This window comes from Lepidochelys olivacea, assembly GCF_965140295.1.
Source record: "Lepidochelys olivacea isolate rLepOli2 genome assembly, chromosome: 2".
Lineage (NCBI taxonomy): Eukaryota > Metazoa > Chordata > Testudines > Cheloniidae > Lepidochelys > Lepidochelys olivacea.
Genome location: NC_140412.1, coordinates 243,744,714 through 243,761,352, shown reverse-complemented (window position 1 = coordinate 243,761,352; position 16,639 = coordinate 243,744,714). Strand labels below are relative to the sequence as shown.

General features: G+C 41.4%; 1 protein-coding gene across 5 annotated transcripts in view; it reads right to left on the bottom strand.

The window, feature by feature from the left end:
* The window catches only part of CCNY (cyclin Y), a 225,212-nt gene that overhangs the window by 84,896 nt on the left and 123,677 nt on the right, over positions 1 to 16,639 (bottom strand). The window contains exon 2 of one of the 5 annotated variants that reach the window (XM_084619272.1): positions 11,114 to 11,207. The exons of the other annotated variants lie outside the window; for them this stretch is intronic. The gene's annotated coding sequence lies outside the window, so the exon portion shown is untranslated. The remainder of the gene's footprint in view (positions 1 to 11,113; positions 11,208 to 16,639) is intronic. 5 annotated transcript variants of the gene reach the window in all.

Sequence of the window (16,639 nt, the reverse complement as noted above, 5' to 3'; positions counted from 1 at the left end):
TTTGAGAACCTTTGGGTTAGAGAAAGGTCTGACTGAGAGGTCTAAGCAAGGTGGAAAGCCAAAAAACACAAGTTCTAATCCCAGATCTCCTACAGATTCTCTCTGACACCTTAGGCAACTCTGTTAACCTCTCTGCCTCAATTTCCACATCTGTAATCTGATATTACTTGTACACCCACCTCCCAGGGGTGATGAGGCATAGTACTTAGAAGATAAAAAGTATTGCATAAGTGCTATGTATTATTGTTAATTTTCACTGAAGTATGTCAAAATGGAAGACAATAATGTACATCAATTAATATTCACACAAATTCAGTGCTGAGCACACAACAGCAGGAATGCCCAAACTACATACCTCATGCAAACATAGGCATGAATTCAGTGCACACTTAAGTCAGCAGAAAGACTCCCACTGACTTCAATGAGCATTGACAGTGCCTTCCTCTTATGCTGCCACACAAGGGAATAAGGAGGCATAAGACCTTTCTCTATCCCCTACCCCACACCCCCTCTACTCTGTGCAGTCTGTGCTTGCTTCTCTAGGTGCATGTGTGAAGCTGGCTCAGAAGAGGTGCTATTTCTCCTGCATGATGGTGAGCAGAGAGGAGTAAGTAGTGGCTGGATTCTTGGTTCCACTTCCCAACATGCCGGCCAGTGCAAGTGAGTTGATACAGGCAAAGTTGCAGACTGGAGATGGAAGTAATCTGCTACTGGTGAAGAGCCACAGATTGCTTGTCCCCTGGATCAAGGGGGAAATCAAGTAGGAATTGAGAGTCTCCTTACATTGATCTAGACATAATCTCAACTTGGTCCTTAATGCCTGAGATATGTCTGTTGTTTTTCTATCTTGCCTTCTTCACTCTGGTGGGCTGCTTATGTTAGTTTAATACTGGTTAGCCATTTAAGGGAATATTCTCATGACAGCAGAAACATAAGGTCAAAGAGTGTTAAATGGGTACACCAAGTGATGATCTCCCTAATCAGTCTCCTGCCATCAAAAGAAACAGAAACCCAAAGATTTTTTAAAAATGAAATCATAGGGAAAAAACAAAAAAACACTCCTAGCTCTTGTAGATCTCCTTCTTGTATTGGGTTATAAAATCTCTATAATTTATGCAAAGAAGTCAGTGCAGAGATACAATCTGCCTATTGAAAAACTGAATGACTCACTCTACTGTGCAGCATTTCTAACTGGAATCTTTCAAAATACCATTTTTGGAGTTGATTTCTAAAATTATGCAATAGCAAATCGAGCTCTGGGAATTAACCCAATCTGTTCAGAAGTTTCCCCAACTTTCAAAGCCCAAATAATCAGGTCAAATCATATGCCAGTGTCTAGAACATGTAATTGCAGCAGTTTATAAGTACAGCCATTTCCTAGATTACAATATAAAGGATGGCAATTCAAAAAAAACAAGTTTCAGCCAACATTGCATGTATACGGAACCGATTACCTAGGCATTTAAGGCCACAATCCAGCAAAACACTCAAGCAAATGAGGAATACACTGCCTTTGGAGCCAATGGGACTATTCACATGCTTCAAGTTCAGTACATATTTAAGTGATTTGCTAGATCAGGGTCTTAGTGTTGAACAAAGCAAAGAAGTAGCCAAAGAAACTAGTGCAACTAGTGTTTTCTCTCTACATTCCTCCATGCGACAGGAGAGTACAAATATGTATGTTCAACTTTATTTTTAAAATTCATTAAGTAGGAAGGATTCCCGGAGAAAAAAGAAAATGGAAAAGGTGCATCTTAAACTTCATTTCAGACCTAGCCAGGCTTGGGCTTAGTATGGCTCTTCCTACACGAGAGCTAGGGTCCTGCTATTGAGAAGACTCTGGCTCCTGCACTTGAGGGTCTAAAACGAGGTCTCTGCAGCAGCATTGTCCCCACGGAGCATAGATATCTTGGAGAGTTGCAGAAGGTAAGGTGACCTCTGAGGGAGCCAGGCTGCAGTCATTCAAGGGGACTGTAGATTGGAATCAGGTGCAGGAATTCCCTTCTGGAGTGAATTGACAACCAGCAGAATTGATCTTTGTGGAATATAAAGCAGGTTGTAAGTCTTCTGCTTTCTTGTGGAAGCTGTGTTTAGTCCATGTTAAGGGAGGTGCAGTCACCTAACTTGAAGGAGGCAAAAGCATGGATCACCATGGCTAGGTTCTCATCTGAGGGAGAATGACGCAAGTTTGTTAGTGAGAGAGGAGGAGAAATTCCTGGTCACTATGACAATGGCACGTCCAGGAGCAGTAATGAGTCCAGTTTGACCACAAGGTTTCAAGCCACTGTGGCAATCTGTAGTCCAATACCACTGATCGTAGTTGAGGTTAAGGTTTTCCCCTCCTTCGACTTTCATTCTGTCTTTTCTAGGTTTAAGCTTGAGAAAACTGCCCATATCTATTTACTGCTCTGTTCCACACACTGGGGCACCTTGGTGATGGTGGAAACTACAGTAAAAGCTTTTTTACCCGACATGTCGGGGGAAGGGGGGAGGGAAATTCCACTTAAGAGGGAGGAAGAGTTTGGGTGCGGGAGTGGGTGCGGGGTTGTGGCACAGGAGGCGGTACGGGCTCTGGGAGGGAGTTTGGGTGCAGAAGGGGGCTCAGAGCAGGAGGTTGGGGAGCAGGTGGTGTTTCAGGGTGCCGGATCTGGGGGGGCGCTCACTTCCGGTGGCTCCCCTCAATCGGCGACCTGTCCCTGCTGCTCCTAGGTGGAGGGGCAGCAGGTGGCTTGCGCTGCCTCTGCCTAGCCCCAAGCACTGGCTCCGCAGCTCCCACAGGCCATGAACCACATCCAATGGGAGCTGCGGGGGTGGCACCTGTGGACATGGAAATAAATAGTAGGTCTTTTTCCATCTAATTTCTCTGATTCTATGATGAATTCTCATTGGAATATCCCAGTACTGAACTCAAAAGCTTTTCACTTTTAATTAAAAAGAAAAGGGTGCCACAAGTCCTCCTTTTCTTTTTGCGGATGCAGGCTAACACAGCTGCTACTCTGAAACCTGTCACTTTTAATTGTAAATGATGATAAAGTTTATAGTCTCATCTACATAAATGATACCATCAGAAAAGAGTAATTTAATTCTTCTCTCTGAGAAAAGAGAAGGAAATAAGTGATTTCTCCATATTAAGTGAAAAATCAGCATGATCCTAGAGACCAACCATTCTGTGCTATGGGAACAGAAGACTCCTCTGGCAGCTTTCCATTAATGCAAGAGCACCTCTCTTTCTCAAACTCCCACATGACAGAGAAAATGCTTGTGTAAAAATGCTAAAAGGTGCCTAATACATAATTAAGGCTGGTTTCAGAGTAACAGCCGTGTTAGTCTGTATTCGCAAAAAGAAAAGGAGTACTTGTGGCACCTTAGAGACTAACCAATTTATTTGAGCATAAGCTTTCGTGAGCTACAGCTCACTTCATCGGATGCATACTGTGGAAAGTACAGAAGATCTTTTTATACACACAAACCATGAAAAAAATGGGTGTTTACTACTACAAAAGGTTTTGTAAAATTGTTTACTAAAATGGGGAGGGAAGAGGGTCCAGCACCCTGCCCCTCCCCCAACTGCAACAGCAGGGACCTGAAGGGTCCCCACTGCCCCTGCAAAGATGGAGCAGGGAAGGGTTCCTGACCACCGCCGGTTGGGGAGCAGTAGGGGGACCTTCCAGATGCCACTGAGCAGCTCCGGAGTCCCTCTGCTGTGGCCGGACGCTGGGAGCTGCGGGGGTGGGGGTGGCTGCTCGTGGCCACTGAGTAGCTCCTGTGTCTGGGCTGCTGCAGGGGTCCCCCGCTGCTGGCTTCAGCAGATGTTACTGTTACTAGCGCATGCGGTCAGCAGTTTTTCACATTACAGGGCTAGTCAGCTGGGGGCCCCCAATGTCACGGAGGTTGCTGGAAGTCACGGATTCCGTGACCTCTGTAACATAATCGTAGCCTTATATATAATAAATACATGGATATACCCACCAGTACACAGGAAAAATATTGTTTCCAAGGCTTGTGGGTGTAAGAAGAAAAATGTTGCTTCCACTAAAGGAACTCAAAAATAATGAAATCTGTAACCTCGAGAAAATAAAATACTGGAAGGATGAATACTAATGTAATTGAATGAATCACAACATATACTTTCATGATATCAGTGTAATATACTCTGTCTTGACTCAATGTCCTGCCTACTATGTACTACCCATCATACTCCTTAATAAAAATATAAATGTCAGTTTGTTTTTAAGTCTAACCCTATTTAATGTACAATAATTAAGGAAAAATGTGAACTAGTGAAGAACAAGAGTCTTGAGCTATCTGTTCCGCATTTGCTACAGAAAGCTAAATCCCCAGTAGAGGTGTTCAAAGGTGAATTGCTAAGATTTTGCTAAAAATTGTAAAACTTGTACTTACAACAAAATCCCAAAACGGGGAGTGGGGGAGTATTTCTTGTTTGAAAATATAATTAACACTGTATTTTAAGTCAGCTTGAAATGATAATTATTTCATATAGCCCCTAATGATCTGAGCTGCAGGCCTGCCAGTTGGAACAAATTACATCTTAAATATCATGAACACAAGTTTGAAAAAGTCGATCCATTTGAAAGCTTTATTCTAACTCCATCATTCCTCCCCACTTTCTTATTATCCTGTGAGATCCCCCCTTCAATGCAGCTGCAGGGCTAAGGGCAAGATCCAGTGGCTTGAAGTTGAAGCAAGACAGATTCAGACTAGAAATAAGATGAAAATAGTTAAATGGTGAGGGTAATTAATCATTGGAACTTATCAAAGATTGTGGTGGAGTCTCCATGTGTGGCAATTTTTAAATCAAGATTGCAAGTTTTTCTAAAAGATATGCTTGAGTTCAAATAGGAATTAATTCAAGGAAGTCCACAGCCTGTGTCTCGCAACAGCCTAGACTAGATGATCCCAGTGACTCCTACGGGCCTTGTAATCTACGAATCTTGCAACTGAATTTGGATTGGTGAACTGCATGGAGGCAGATTCAGGATAGGAATTTAATGGTCTATCCACCCCTTAAACTGTTTTTCTTTTAATAGGATTGCATCAGTTGTGTATATACTTTATAAAGCATTTGTATGTCACTGCATTTACAAGGGTCTTTACAGAACAGGTTTCCCAACCTGAAGAGTTTATAATTTAAAGGCAACAACAGAAAATAGCTCAGAAGAGGGAGGGACTGGAAGTGATGAGAAGGAAGGACAGAAAGAAGGTGTGATTTTATGAAGAGGTGTATTTTAAGGAGAGACGTGAATTACATGAAGCACAGTGCCCTCTCATTTAAAATAATAATCTAAAGACACAAAATAAACTTGCAGTTACAATCATATCCTGACAGACTTAAACGATCAGTTGTTGCTACACCAAATTATTTCACCTGCCAGTCAATGTTTTAATACCTTAAATGCCAGATACCAAAAGAGGTTTTAAACTACAGACTCCATGAACAATGCTGGCTGTAACCTAGCCAACAATGCTACACATTTAACCCACAAAAGGATGTCAGACTGCCTCAGCACATTTCTAGTTCAGATACATAGTGCAAGCACATCCAACTGTGAGGGGATTTAATACCCCTCTGGATCTTACTAGGACTAAGGACACTGAGGGTGTCACATCCCAGCACCCCCATGAAATTTGGGATTCCCCAACACCTCACTCTCTCATGCTTGTTCAAAGGGACCTGGGAGGTCCAGGCTGCTCAATCAGATCCATACGCTTTCTATACCAGGCAAAAAAGGGGGAGCAAGAGTGGGGAAGAGGCTGTGCTGACTAAGGGATCAAAATCTCAGTGAAAGAAAATCTCGGTTCATATTTTTTGTTCTTGGAAGTAGCAAGTATGGACTGGGGAGATCCCACTTTGTGGCGACTACATATCTGATAGTCAAATAGAAGGTAGTGATTTCAATATGCTCAAATGCAGAGCCATGTGCAAATTTTAGTTATTGTGAATTTCTGACTGAATCACTAACACTCTACCCACTCATCAATTTCCACTGAGACTTATTCTGGCACTCCAAACCTGGGAGCGGCTTCAACAAGCACAAAGTTTTATACAGTTATTTTTAAATTCAACTCCTATAGAAATGTTTTCTTCTTCCCCCAAACATGGAATTCTTCCCAAAGTTACATTGGCCCAATGCCCAGGAAAAGTAATGTTCAGTCCTGGATCAGTAATTATTTCTAGGCAGATATCTTGCAACTCTGCAGATCTAAATAGGAGCTTTATAGCAATGGTATGGGGATATTTTCAGTTTCCTATTCATTCACTCATCCATCCATGTCCCTCTTCTCCTTTTACTCTCACACCCAGTTCTTTCCTCTAGCTCTCAAAATCTTGACATTGACCGAGCCACTCATGAGTAATGTGACCATTCTAAACTCCTACTGATAAAATGTCTATACACCACGCCATTATGTATTCTGTATCTGACAAGTAATTTACAGAAAAAACTATTGTAGATATAATTGAGGGTGGGTTTTTGGTTTTTTTTTTTTAAGAAATGCTCTTGGTACTAATTTTGAAAACAAAAAATGCCTTTAAAGCCATGTGACTTTGTTATGCTGAGCCCCAATGTGCCTCTATAAGCAAATGAAAATAGTTTTCAATCCATAAACATGCAGAAATGTAGTCTGTCTTCAGATAGTCCAGGGTTAAGTGAAAGCAATCAGTCCTGCTGGGATCTGAGAATCTCCCCTTTCCAATGGTACTTGCTCTGCAGGGCCATGTGATAACAGACTTAAAAGTTTCAACATTTTTATATATTACACACAAATTATATTAAAAGAACTTTCTTAAGGTTGCAAAGTCAAGCACTCAGAATTTAAGAAATGCCATAATTACGGTTGCCTGTGCAATCTTAGAATCATAGAATCAGAACAGGAAGGGACCTCGAGAGGTCATCTAGTCCAGTCCCCTGCACTCAAGGCAGGACTAAATATTATCTAGACCAGGGGTAGGCAAACTTCAGCCTGTGGGCCAGATCTGGCCCCTCAGGGCTTTGGGTCTGGCCCACAGGATTGCCTCCCCATTGGTGCTGCAGGCCCCGCACCACTCTCAGAACCAGCTGGGGCCCCAGGGGGGGAGGGGGGGAGGAGGCACCGCAGAGGGCTCCATGCTTTGCCCTTGCCTCCAGGCATCATCCCCCCTCCCCCGCCATTGGCCGGGAACGGGGAACCACGGCCAATGGCAGCTTCGGGGGAAGTACCTGGAGACGAGGCAAGGGCAGCATGCAGAGCCCTGTGGCCCACCCCTGCCCCAGGGGCTGCGAAGGGATGTGGTGCTGGCCGCTTCCTGGAGCGGAGCGGCACGGCACGGCACACCATGGGGCCAGGGCAGGCAGCCAGGGAGCCTGCCCTGGCCCCAGTGTGCGCTGCTGCCACCCTGGAGCTACTTTAGGTAAGCGGCGCTGGGCCGGAGCCTGCACCCCGAATCCCTCCTGCACCCCGGCCCCCAACTCCCTGCCCTAAGCCCCCTGCAGCCCCCTGCACCCCAACCCTCTGCCCTGAGCTCCCTCCCACAGTCTGTATCCCTCCTGCACCCCTGCCCTGAGCCCCCTCCTGCACTCTGCACCCCTCCTGCACCCCAACCCCCTTCCCCAAGCCCCCTCATACACCCCGCACCCCTCCTCTGCCCCAATCCCTTGCCCTGAGCCCATCCCTGCACACCGCCCCCTCTCCTGCACCCCAACCCCCTGCCCCGGCCCTGCATACAATTTCCCCACCCAGATGTGGCCCTCGGCCGAAAAAGTTTGCCCACCCCTGATCTAGATCATCCCTGACAGGTGTTTGTCCAACCTGCTCTTAAAGTCCCCAATGAGGGAGATTCCACAACCTCCCTAGGCAATTTATTCCAGTGCTTAACATTTTTCCTAATGTCCGACCTAAACCATCCTTGCAGCAATGTAAGCCCATGGCTTCTTGTCCTGTCCTCAGAGGTTAAGAACAACAATTTTGTAGGATTGCTCCGCATGCTCCTCCTTGTAACCACCTTTTATGTATTCTCAGTCTTCTCTTCCCCAGACTAAACAAACCCAATTGTTTCAATCTTCCCTCATAGGTCATGTTTTCTAGACCTTTCATCATTTTTGTTGCTCTTCTCTGGACTTTCTCCAATTTCTCCACCTTTCCTGAAATGTGATGCCCAGAACTGGACATAATACTCCAGTTGAGGTCTAATCAGCACAGAGTAGAGAAGAAGAATTACTTCTCGTGTCTTGCTTACAACACTCCTGCTAATACATCCCAGAATGATGTTTGCTTTTTTTCTAACAGTGTTACACTGTTGACTCATATTTAGCTTGTGATCCATTATAACCCCCAGATCCCTTTCCACAGTACTCCTTCCTAGGCAGTCATTTCCCATTTTGTATGTGTGCAACTGAATGTTCCATCCTAAGTGGATTACTTTGTATTTGTCCTTCTTGAATTTCATCCTATTTACTTCAGACTGTTTCTCCAGTTTATTTTGAATTTTAATCCTATCCTCGAAAGCCCTTGCAATCCCTCCCAGCTTGGTATCGTTCACAAACTTTGTAAGTGTACTCTCTATGCCATTATCTAAATCATTGATGAAGATATTGAACAGAACCAGATCCAGAACCGATCCCTGCAGGAACCAACTCATTACGCCCTTCCAGCCTGACTGTGAACCACTGATAACTACTCTCTGGGAATGATTTTCCAACTAGTTATGCACCCACCTTATAGTAGTTCCATCTAGGCTGTATTTCCCAAGTTTATTTATGAGAAAGTCATGTAAGACAGTATCAAAAGCCTTACTACAGTCAAGATATACCATATCTACCGCTTCCCCCCATCCACACGGCTTGTTACCCTGTCAAAGAAAGCTATCAGTTTGGTTTGACACAATATGATCTTGACAAATCCATGCTGACTGTTACTTCTTCACCTCATTATCTTCTAGGTGTCTGCAAATTGATTTCTTAATTATTTGCTCCATTATCTTTCCGGGTACAGAAGTTAAGCTACCATGTCTGTAATTCCCCGGGTTGTTTTTATAGATGGGCACTATATTTGCCCTTTTCCAGTCTTCAGGAATGTCTCCCATCTTCTATAACTTTTCAAAGATAATTGCTAATAGTGCAGATATCTCCTCAGTCAGCTCCTTGAGTATTCTAGGATGCATTTCATCAGGCCCTGGTGATTTGAAGATATCTAACTTGTCTAAGTAATTTTTGACTTGTTCTTTTCCTATTTTAGGCTCTGATCCTACCTCATTTTCACTGGCATTCACTATGTTAGATGTCCAATAGCCACCAACCTTCTTGGTGAAAACCGAAACTAAAGTCATGTAAGCACCTCTGCCATTTCCACATTTTCTGTTATTGTCTTTCCCCCCTCATTGAGTAATGGGCCTACTCTGTCCTTGGTCTTCCTCTTGCTTCTAATGTATTTGTAGAATGTTTTCTTGTTAACCTTTATGTCCTTACCCAGTTTGACCTTGTTTTGTGCCTTGGCCTTTTTAATTTTGTCCCTACATACTTGTGTTATTTGTTTATATTCATCCTTTGTAATTTGATCAAGTTTCCACTTTTTGTAGGACTTTTTTTTTTTGAGTTTTAAATCATTGAAGATCTCCTGGTTAAGCCAGGGCGGTCTCTTGCCATACTTCCTATCTTTCCTACGCAGTGAGATAATTTCCTCTTGTGCCCTTAATAATGTCTGTTTGAAAAACTGCCAAATGTCTTCAATTGTTTTTCCCCTTACACTTGCTTCCCATGGAATTTTACCTACTAGCTCCCTGAGTTTGCTAAAGTCTGCCTTCTTGAAATCCATTGTCTTTATTGTGCTGTTCTCCTTCCTACCATTCCTTAGAATCATGAACATTTCAAGATCACTTTCACTCAAGTTGCCTTCCACTTTCAAATTCTCAACCAGTTCCTCCTTATTTGTCAAAATCAAATCTAGAACAGCCTCCCCCTAGTAGCTGTCTCCACCTTCTGAAATAAAAAATGGTCTCCAATACATTCCAAGAACTTGTTGGATAATCTGTGCCCTGCTGTGTTATTTTCCCAACAGATGTCTGGGTAGCTGAAGTCTCACATCACCACCAAGTCCTGTGCTTTGGATGATTTTGTTAGTTGTTTAAAAAAAGCCTCATCCACCTCTTCTTCCTGGTTAGGTGGTCTGTAGTAGACCCCCCCACCATGACATCATCCTTGGTTTTTACCTCCTTATCTTTACCCAGAGACTTTCAACAAGTCTGTCTCCTATTTCCATCTCAACCTCAGTCCAAGTGTATACATTATTAATATATAAGACTTGATACAATCTTTAATTATATGACCAAACAATTTTTTTTTGCACAGGACCCCTACCTCATTCAGTGCACAGTTTGGATGATGCTCACTTAATGAGCAGCTATTCAATATTTTGAGTTCTTTACTGTTCAATGTCTGACCTCCATGCTTTACTTATTGCACACTGTTCAGACCCTGCTCTATAGATAGAATTATTAATTTCCTCAGGATCTTTTATATGGCACTCATCACGATAGTATCTGAGTGTTTCACAAACATTAATTTATTTTCTTAACTCCCCTGTGAGGTGTGTGGACTGAGGTACAGAGATTAGGGACAAAAAGTATCCATTAATTCTGGGTAATACTGAGGACCTGATTTTTCAGAGTACTAAGTATTATACAGCACTTTATATGTTCAAAGCACAGAGCCCATTGGCTTCAATTGCAAGGACAAGAACTCAGCTCTTCTGAAAAAACAGACCCTAGGCACCCAGAAAGTCAGGAACCCAGAAAATGGAAAACACACAATTAGTGACACAAGTTTGGGTTAAGTGACTTGATTAGCATCACACAGGAACTCTGTGGCAGAGGCAGCGATAGAATCCAATTATCCACGGCAACATGCCACGGCCTTAAGCATGAGACTATCTTTTCTCTTTCTGCAATTCACTGCCTCTGCAGTTTCCACAGTATGCATCCGATGAAGTGAGCTGTAGCTCACGAAAGCCTATGCTCAAATAAATTGGCTAGTCTCTAAGGTGCCACAAGTACTCCTTTTCTTTTTGCGAATACAGACTAACATGGCTGTTACTCTGAAACCTGTCGTCATTTGCTACACACCTTCTAACTTCTGCAGTGATTGAGACGGGGTCCTCCTTTGCTACAATTCATCCCCAGAGCAGGTCCACTCTCTGTACGGAATGAGACAGGGGTCCTGTCACGGGGAAAAAAAATCAGAGTGACACCTTGTAATTAAAGACTATCATAATGCATATGCACAAGAGGGCTGAATTAATGTTGCAGACGTTCTGTTCAAAACTTAAAAAAAAAACAACTGACAGCTGTCAGTGGTTTTCTTGCGCATTGATTCTTTATCTCCCAAAATAGTATCTGTACAATCTAGTATTCTACATGCTGCTCTGATATAAATATTGATTATAAAGGTTCAAAATATTTGTAAACTTCTCATGTCCTATTTATTGTTTATTACTAAATGAACATGCCACTTACAATAGTCTGAAGGGCTTTACATGCACTGTGACCTACATTTCAAAACAAGAACTGGTTTTTGAGGAACTGTAGTTTAAATGCTAAGATCCACTCCCATGAATTTTTCAAAGGTATAATCTCATTTAGTAGCATTATTCCTGGTTTACATCAGACTAAGTGTCAATTCAGGCCTAGAATTCCTTACAAAATTTCTGTCTGCTGGGTCCACTCAGCACTTGATCAAGATATAAGTGTGCCTTGAAATTGGAAAGAAACTAGCAAACACGCTTCGGATGGATTAACTAGTGCATGCAGGGTAGTGTGGTCTGCTATATAGTGAGAAAATGTTCTCATTTAGCTGAGAGCAATAAACTAGGCAATATAAATTAGTGATTTAATATTTTCAGACAACTGTGAGAATCTGGAGGCAACGGCCTTAAAGCTTTGAAATTAAAGAACGGCCTGTAACACAGAAAGAAAAGCAGTACGTGTGGCACCTTAGAGACTAACAAATTTATTTGAGCATAAGCTTTCGTGAGCTACAGCTCACTTCATCGGATGCATCTAAGTCTCTAAGGTGTCACAAGTACTCCTTTTCTTTTTGCGGATACAGACTAACATGGCTGCTACTCTGAAACCTGTAATACAGAGGTTTTCATGAAAGATTATGCTCCTGACCCAGAGATCTGGAAAATCAAATCCAGAGAACAGATATGGCACTGTTCTTCTGATCCTGTCCATACTATTTCATGTAGTATAGATACCGAATAGTCTTTGCTTTTATAATACAATTAATATTTAAGTCATAAATGAAAAGGATCCAGAATTTAATTGAGGTAAAAAAACAAATCGATATTTTGTGGAAAGGATTTTTTATAATTTTTTCTTGTTTTCATAACAGCTCAAATTTGGCAGTGAGAGTGCTCCAACGTGCAATGACTGGAAAGGCCAAAAAACCTAGAGCTGTCAATTAATCACAATGAACTCACGCGATTAACTCAAAAAAATTTATCGCAATTAATCGCAGATTTAATCGCACTGTTAAATAATAGAATACCAATTGAAATTTATTAAATATTTTGGATGCTTTTCTACATTTTCAAATATATTGATTTCAATTACAACACAAATACAAAGTGTACTGTACGCACTTTATTTTATTTTTATTACAAATATTTGCACTGTAAAAACAACAAAAGAAATAGTACTTTTCAATTCACCTCATACAAGTAAAGTAGTTTAATCTATCGTGAAAGCGCAATTTACAAATGTAGATTTTTTTTCTTACACAACTGCACTCAAAACCAAAACAATTTAAAACTTTAGAGCCTGCAAGTCCACTCAGTCCTACTTCTTGTTCAGACAATCGCTAAGAGAAACAAGTTCGTTTACATTTACGGAAGATAATGCTGCCTGCTTTTTATTTACAATGCCACCTGACAGTGAGAACAGACGTTCACATGGCACTTTTGTAGTCAGCATTGCAAGGTATTTACACGCCAGATATGCTAAATATTCGCATGCCCCTTCATCCTTTGGCCACCATTCCAGAGTACATGCTTCCATGCTGATGACACTTGTTAAAAAAAATAATGCGTAAATTAAATTTGTGACTGAACTCCTTGGGGGAGAATTGTATATCTCCTGCTCTGTGTTTTACCCGCATTCTGCCATATATTTCCATGTTATAGCAGTCTCGGATGATGACCCAGCTTGTTGTTCGTTTTAAGAATGCTTTAACTGAAGATTTAACAAAATGCAAAGAACGTACCAATGTAAGATTTCTAAAGATAGTTACAGCACTCGACCCAAGATTTAAGAATCTGAAGTGCCTTCCAAAATCTGATCGGGACAGGATGCGGAGCATGCTTTCAGAAGTCTTAAAAGAGCAACACTCCAATGCGAAAGCTACAGAACCCAAATTACCAAAAAAGAAAATCAACCTTCTGCTCATGGCGTCTGACTCAGATGATGAAAATAAACATGCATTGGTCTGCACTGCTTTAGATTGTTATCCAGCAGAACCCATCATCAGCATGGGCACACATCCTCTGGAATGGCAGTTGAAGATGAAGGAACATATGAATCTTTAGGTTTCAGAGTTGCAGCCATGTTAGTCTGTATCCGCAAAAAGAAAAGGAGTATTTGTGGCACCTTAGAGACTAACAAATTTATTTGAGCACATCTAGCACTTAAATATCTTGCAATGCTGGTTACAACAGTGCCATGCGAACACCTGTTCTCACTTTCAGGTACATTATAAAGAAGAAGCAGGCAGCATTATCTCCTGCAAATGTAAACAAACTTGTTTGGCTGAACAAGAAGTAGGACTGAGTGGGCTCTAAAAAGTTTTACATTGTTTTATTTTTGAATGCAGGTTTTTTTGTACATAATTCTACATTTGTAAGTTCAACTTTTGTGATAAAGAGATTGCACTACAGTACTTGTATTAGGTGAATTGAAAAATACTATTTTTTATTTTTACCATGCAAATATTTATAATAAAAAATAAATATAAAGGGAGAACTGTACACTTTGTATTCTGTATCGTAACTGAAATCAATATATTTGAAAATGTGGAGAACATCCAAAAATATTTGTATAAATAGTATTCTATTATTGTTTAACAGCACGATTAATCGCGATTAATTTTTTTAATCACTTTACAGTCCTAAAAAAACCTAACGTATTTCCTTTAGATTTTGTACTAGGAAGTCTGACAAATGGTGCTGTGCATATGAACAGTATGTGCACCTCTCTGTGGGCCTGACCTTACTCCCACTGAAGTCAACTGTAAAAGTTTTGCTCCTTACTTCAATGGAAGAAGGTTTAGAAACTGACAGAAGAAGGTCTTTTCTTTGAAAAGGATTACAGATAAAGTTCTTCACAGCAATACATGGCATATTTCACTGTCACAGATCAGGGTGAGCTGTACCTCTGACACCTCTCTGGCCTCCCCCCCACATGTTAGACCCCATGCCTGCATCTCTCCCAGAGTGCAGTCCCACAATTCTCCCACTCCTAGACCTGGTTCCTGGCACAGTACCCTGCGAATTGCCCAGGATTACTCCCAACAGGTCCACTGGTTTTGGGTACCTGCAGTTATTTCCTTTCGGAGCACATGACCAGTGATGAATACAGTGACCCAAAACAGCCTTCTTAAAACAAGTATTGTTTAATCTTAACAGTAAGAATAGCAAAGCAGAAGAGAAAAAAGAGGAGTTGTTTTTTAAACAGAGCTTACACACCTCTATCTAACCTAAAGTATGACCATCCCAAAACATTAGCGATCTATGATCGCAACAAAAATGATTAGGGGTCTGGAACACATGAGTTATGAGGAGAGGCTGAGGGAGCTGGGATTGTTTAGCCTGCAGAAGAGAAGAATGAGGGGGGATTTGATAGCTGCTTTCAACTACCTGAAAGGGGGTTCCAAAGAGGATGGCTCTAGACTGTTCTCAATGGTAGCAGATGACAGAACGAGGAGTAATGGTGTCAAGTTGCAGTGGGGGAGGTTTAGATTGGATATTAGGAAAAACTTTTTCACTAAGAGGGTGGTGAAACACTGGAATGCGTTACCTAGGGAGGTGGTAGAATCTCCTTCCTTAGGAGTTTTTAAGGTCAGGCTTGACAAAGCCCTGGCTGGGATGATTTAACTGGGAATTGGTCCTGCTTCGAGCAGGGGGTTGGACTAGATGACCTTCTGGGGTCCCTTCCAACCCTGATATTCTATGATCCTATGATTCTATGCACAATAAGTTTCCTCAAAACCCCCTAACATCTGAAGGTCATTTTCTCCACTTTATCCAGCTGTGTCCTTCCTCAAAGGCATGTGTCTAATTAAACCCTCCTGAAGCTTTTGATTCTCCCAGCTCTCACAGGGACTGAGTCACTTTTGGGTAAAACTTGTCTCCAGGCCCAGCTGGGGACTGAGTAAAGGCATCAAAGTGAATTGCTTTGCATTGTTCCTCAAGTGTTTGCAGAGAGGGGAATATCAGGATTCATCTCCCCTTTCTTGGGTGCATTTCCTGAAAAACCTGCTAGTGAATTAATAGGCATATAATAACCACCACACCAACAGTCAAAATACAGTATTCATAAATTATTATGGGTAGCTACATGTTCTCACATCCATACCATGGGCTGCTGAACCAGAGAGTATATTTAGAGACTATGCCGGTGTATACTGCAAATTGGTTGTAGGCAAAATTAGTGACAAACCATCTTGTACTATAATATTTTTAGAAAAACATTTTAACAATCATCACCAATGACCCTTATGCTTATTTTTAAGCATAAATTTGATCTAGTTGGTATTAGTGAAACCAGGTGGAATGATTCCCACAATTAGAATGTTAAAAATCAATGGTCCTAATCTATTTAGGAACGATCGAGTGAGCAAAAGGACAGAGGAAGTTGCACTCTGTCAAAATTGGCATTACCTATTTCTGAGTCACTTATAACTTAGAAGAAAAATATCTTGAATGCTTATGGATCAGTGTCTTACTAGATAAAAAGCACAAGATGAGGTATTAGTTGGTGTCTGCCACAGATCACCAAATCACTAAGGAACAGGACTGACCACTTCTTTACGCCCCTATCTTTAATGTGTAGGGGAAAAAAGCAGTGTGATCAGTGGGGACGTCAATGTGGGTGACATATGCTGAAGGTCTCATGCTGCCAGTACCTGGAATTTCTAAATATTACAGATGAAAGTTTCCAAACTCAAAAAATGTTGCGTCCAACATGGGAAAATTCTACATTAAACCTTGTCTTGACAGATAAAGAGGAACTGATCAGAAAATTGAAAATTAATGGTAACTTAGTTACAAGTGATTATGACTTCATCACACTTATAATGTGTAAGCAGAATAAAGTCCAGACCAGTGATATATATACTTGGTGTTTTAAAAGGGCCAATTTTGCAATGCTGAATACAATGAGCCAAATCAACTGGGAGGACCAATTTAATCAGAAATTTGTGAATGATATTTGGGAATTGTTTAACAACACTTTACTAGATACCCAGACAGCCATAATCAAAGAAGAAAACATACAGGTTAAAAAATGACCTGGTTTAGAAGGGAAGTGAAAGCAGCTATAAAAAATAATATATAACAAACTGAAGAAAGGAGAAGTTGTTAGTAATGAATATAA